Genomic DNA, 4,881 nt, shown 5'->3' with positions numbered 1-4,881 from the left:
TGGGGTCTCTCTTTCTCTCTCTATTATTTACCACTGTGTGTGAATCTACAGTTCTCTCAAAATAAAAGACTTCACTTAAAAAAAGAAACAGGGCTTCCCTGGTGGCTCAGTGGTTGAGAGTCCGCCTGCCGATGCAGGGGACACGGGTTCGTGCCCTGGTCTGGGAAGATCCCACGTGCCATGGAGCGGCTCTGCCCGTGAGCCATGGCCGCTGAGCCTGCGCGTCCGGAGCCTGTGCTCTGCAACAGGAGAGGCCACAACAGTGAGAGGCCTGCATACCGCAAAAAAAAAAAAAAAAAAGAAAGAAACAAACAAAGCAAAAACAATGCCCCCCCCAACATCTCCATATTACAGCCAATTATGGGAAAATACTTCCAACAATGTACATTTTTGAGAAAGGTTGTTTTCATCTTGTAGCTAAGAGGGCCCACACTGGGCCTTGTCAAAAGGATGACCAGCCCACAGGCCATACAGGCAGACAAGTTTGGCTCTAGGTCAGTGGTTCTGACACATAGAGCACATCAGGATGATGCAGGGCACTTGTTAAAACAGATTCCCAAGCCCTCCTCCTGAGTCCCTGTTCTGGGTCCAGGGATCTGCATTTTTTTTTCTTTTCTTTTTTTTTTTTTTTTGCGGTACGCGGGCCTCTCACTGATGTGGCCTCTCCTGTTGCGGAGCACAGGCTCCGAACGCGCAGGCTCAGCGGCCATGGTTCATGGGCCCAGCCGCTCCGTGGCATGTGGGATCTTCCCGGACCGGGGCATGAACCCGTGTCCCCTGCATCGGCAGGCGGACTCTCAACCACTGCGCCACCAGGGAAGCCCCAGGGATCTGCATTTTAACATGTGCCCCAGGAGCATCAGATGGGAACTGATTACTCATTCACCGTTCACTGGTTCCATTCATTACCCAGAGCGGGTGCTTACATGTGCTTGAGTACATGTATGGGAAGTGCTCACAGGATGTTTGTTTCTAGATTTTTTTTTCTTTAAAAAATAAACACACACACCTGGGGTTCAGTTGTTTCAGAGGATGTTCCATGATTCTTTTTATGGTCATGATCAATAGCTAATATTAATCAAGGCCTCGCTGCAGATCAGGTACTAGGCTAAGCACATACTTATATGAGCATTTTAAATTCTACCACAGCCCTGTGGATAAAGACACAGTGGCACAGAGTGTTTAAGGAATGTGTCCAGTGTGTTGCAGCCTGGACGTGGTGGGCTCACCTGTAAGACCATTCTCTCTAAATGCTATGGTCTGAATGTTTGTGATCTCCCAGTTCTCAAATCCATATGTTGAAACCCTAATCCCCAAGGGGGATGGTATTAGGAGGTGGGGTCTTCCAGAGGTGATTAGGTCATGAAGGTGGGGCCCTCATCAATAATTAGTGCCCTTATGCAAGGGACCCAGAGAGAACCTGAGCCCTTCTGCCATGTGGTAACAATGAGAAGTCAGTAATCTGTAACCCAGAAGAAGGCTGCTGGCAGACTGATCTTGGATTTCCAGCTTCTAGAACGGTGAGAAATAAATGTTTGTTGTTGTTTTTTTAAATTTATTTATTTTATTTATTTTTGGCTGTGTTGGGTCTTCGTTGCTGTGCGCAGGCTTTCTCTAGTTACGTCGAGCGGGGGCTGCTCTTTGTTGCAGTGCGCAGGCTTCTCATTGCGGTGGCTTCTCTTTGTTGTGGAGCACGGGCTCTAGGCACGTGGGCTTCAGTAGTTGCGGCATGCAGGCTCAGCAGTTGTGGCTCACAGGCTTGGTTGCTCCACGGCATGTGGGATCTTCCTGGATCAGGGCTCAAACCCGTGTCCCCTGCATTGGCAGGTGGATTCTTAACCACTGCACCACCAGGGAAGCCCAGTGTTTGTTGTTTACAAACCACCCAGTCTATGGTATTTTGTTATAGCAGCCTAAACAGACTAAGACACCAAACCACAGAGCTCCACTCCCCCTGAGCATGACACCAAACGCCCATTGGCATAGCACTGGGTCTGCTGCGAAGGATCTGGCTTGGGGGTAGGGCCCTGGGTTCCAGTTCTTGCTCTAACACAGCCAGCCATTGGGCATCAATCCAATCCCATTTGCAAAGCCTCTTAGGCTAGATCACATTTCCCCAAACCTTAGTCCTCTGTGTACCACCTTCATAATGCACCTCATAATACTGAAGAGTTCACTCACTTGTCAAGTGTACTTATTTTAAAAAATTAAATCACTGCTATAAGTGGCCAATCAGTGTCAAATGTCCTAGAAGACAATGTACAGTTGATGGAAACATGACATGATTAGCTCTGACTCAGGTTCTTTTGCCTTCAAGTCTCTAAGCCTGAGGTCTTCTCTCTCTTTTCTAAAAAGGAGAGAAGGTCGGGAGAGAGTGATGTCAGCACTAAACTGAGGTGTTATGGGCTGAACTGTGTCCCCCTGAAATGCATGTGTTGAAATCCGAAGAGGTGATTAAGTTAAAATGAGGCCATTAGGGGGGACCCTAGTCCAATCTGACTGGTGTCTTTTTAAAAAGAGGAGATTAGGATGTAGGAGTGCACAGAGGGGAGGCCATGTGATGACACAGGGAGAAGCCGGGACGACTGTCTGCAAGCCAAGGAGACAGGAGGGAACCAACCCTGCAGACATCTTGCTCTTGGCCTTCTAGTCTCCAGAACTGTGAGAAAATGAATTTCTGTTGTTTAAGCCCCCTGCTCCATGGGACTAGGTGTGGCAGCTTTCCCTGTAAGATAGCCAGAAAGATTCACAAATGAATGGGAAGGAAATCACTTTCCTAGAATGTTGACAATATTGTTTGTGTCTGAGCACCACCACAAAGCATCTTATATGCTGGAGAAAGAGTGCACATCTGGTTCAGGGGTCCCCCATTTGTCTAAGGGGGAGCCTTCTGCTCCTCATTTCACCATAAAGTGGAGAGGGGTGAAAGTCTCAGTAAAGGTGAGATGGGGGCTGTTCAGCCCCCTAAGGGTCAAGGCGAGGTCAGACAGTGGTGACTTTTGCTCTGCTGGGACTGACTTTACTCCACAGTCTCCTATCCTCTCCCTCCCTCATGCTCGTGAGCCTCATTGCCCCCTTCTCTCTGCTCCTTCCCATCAGATGAAAATCGTGCTTTGTCCAAATTTCCCTTGGAAACCCCTGCAGAAAGGCACTATGTTGAAGACAGATCAGTCTTGTTTCCCTTCCTGGTGGGAAAGACTCCTGGGTCTGAGGACAGGTTCTAGCCCAGAGGTCGCCTCTACGGAGGGGTCAGGCTGGGTGAAAAATGCACGTCTTTAAACAGCAGACTTACACACAGGGGCAAGATGATCTCCCCAAGTAGGGCAGTAACACTAGCCGATCAGACCCACGTGTCCCCCTTAGGCTCGCTCAGGGAGTATGCTCCTGCGTGGGACGGTTTGTGGAATTGCCTCGACTGTTAGAAAGGTCACTTCTCTCTCTTGAGTGCGTGGAGTTGAACCTCTATGTTAAATGAGCTTCCGAGGTGACCTCCTTGTACTAAGAGACTCTCAGGCTGTGCCTGGGGCTCCTTTCCCCAGCCCAGCCCGGCATCCATGCGACGGCCTCCCTTTCCCTGTGGGACCTCCCAGGGCTCTGGGCTGGCCCGCCGTCGCCCACTCTGACACATCCTCCTTTCCTGAGGCATCCCCACCCCATCAACCACAAACTCCACAAGTTACAGGCCATGACCTTCCGGGGCTGGGCCACCTCAGTGGGTCTGTTCCCTCAGAGGCTGCCACCCAGTCCTTGCCCTCACTGTCTGCTTTCGGTAACAAGTATACACTTTCTTTTTACATGTCTGGGGAAAATAATACATTTATGTGGTTTGGTTTATAGTTCTGTCCTAAAAAAAAAAAAATGGCCCGTTGTTCTGGCTGTGGTCTGGTTGGCAGATTGATAGGGACGGTTGACACTCTAGTCTGTACTTGCTGGAGGAAGAGGAGGGGCCGAAGGTGGACCAGGAATTGAGGGGAAAGGGTCAGAGCCGGCTGAGAGCAAAGGGCCTCAAACCCCTGCGGCTGCAGTGGACAGAGGCCATCTGTATTCACCCCATAATGATCTCCCGTGTGGTGTGCTGGATCCAGCAAACACAGCCAGTTATGTGAGAGCCAGTTAGGTGCATCTCTTCCCAACTCCACACTCAGTGACATCACGCTGGTAGTGTGACATCAGCCATGGTGGGAATGTTTACACCCCAGAAATCAGCAAAGGCTACACTCAGGGCTTCCCCCCTCCCCTTCCCCCAGGAGCCTGCTGTTAACTATTTTCTAGCACACCCCTGAGCGCTCCTAGGCAGGGGTGGTCCCTAATATCGCTGAAGACCAGCAGGGGTCTCTGGGCAGTTAAGTGACAGAGCCTTCAATTCCTGGTCTCTGATTGTTTCCTTTGTCTATAGGTCAATCAATGGATACAGATAGAGAGAGAGAGAGACATATAAATATCAATTTATCTCTCTATATTTATCTCATTTGTCTGTCTATCTCTCTTTAATTCATAGGACCGGGGTGGGGGAGGTCATTCAAAAAAACCATAAACACATCCTCAACTGGGCAATGGGCTAACAGGAAAACATCGCCAATGGTGACCTCAGACCTGGGCGGTGGGTGCATGAAGGACAGGGGGAAAATGAGCAGAGAAATACCTAGTAAGCAGCTTTAGGAGGACAGAGACAAAGCTCAAATCCATACTTCTTTAGAGAATAAAAAGATTATTTAAAAAATGTGTTCCTTCTTCCTTTCATTCCTTCACTCCTTTCAGAATTTGCACAAACTATGGTACAAAGAGGTGTGATGTCACTAACCCCCTCCCAGTCCTCTAGAAATGTCCCAGCACCCAACTTCAAGACCAGCCACAGAGAGCACCAGGCCTTTTCCGAAAACT

General features: G+C 49.3%; 1 long non-coding RNA gene across 1 annotated transcript; it reads right to left on the bottom strand.

Annotated features, from left to right (window-relative positions):
- Positions 1-1,582: 1,582 nt before the first annotated feature.
- On the bottom strand, positions 1,583-4,090 carry LOC125961134 (uncharacterized). Its single transcript, XR_007471482.1, has 3 exons — positions 4,050-4,090; positions 2,621-2,725; positions 1,583-1,815 (listed from the first exon to the last, which is right to left on the bottom strand). It is a non-coding gene; the product is annotated as an uncharacterized LOC125961134 (long non-coding RNA).
- Positions 4,091-4,881: the final 791 nt, after the last annotated feature.

This window comes from Orcinus orca, chromosome 14 (genome assembly GCF_937001465.1).
Source record: "Orcinus orca chromosome 14, mOrcOrc1.1, whole genome shotgun sequence".
Lineage (NCBI taxonomy): Eukaryota > Metazoa > Chordata > Mammalia > Artiodactyla > Delphinidae > Orcinus > Orcinus orca.
The sequence above is the reverse complement of the archived record's forward strand: the minus strand, read 5'-3'. Positions and strand labels throughout refer to the sequence as shown.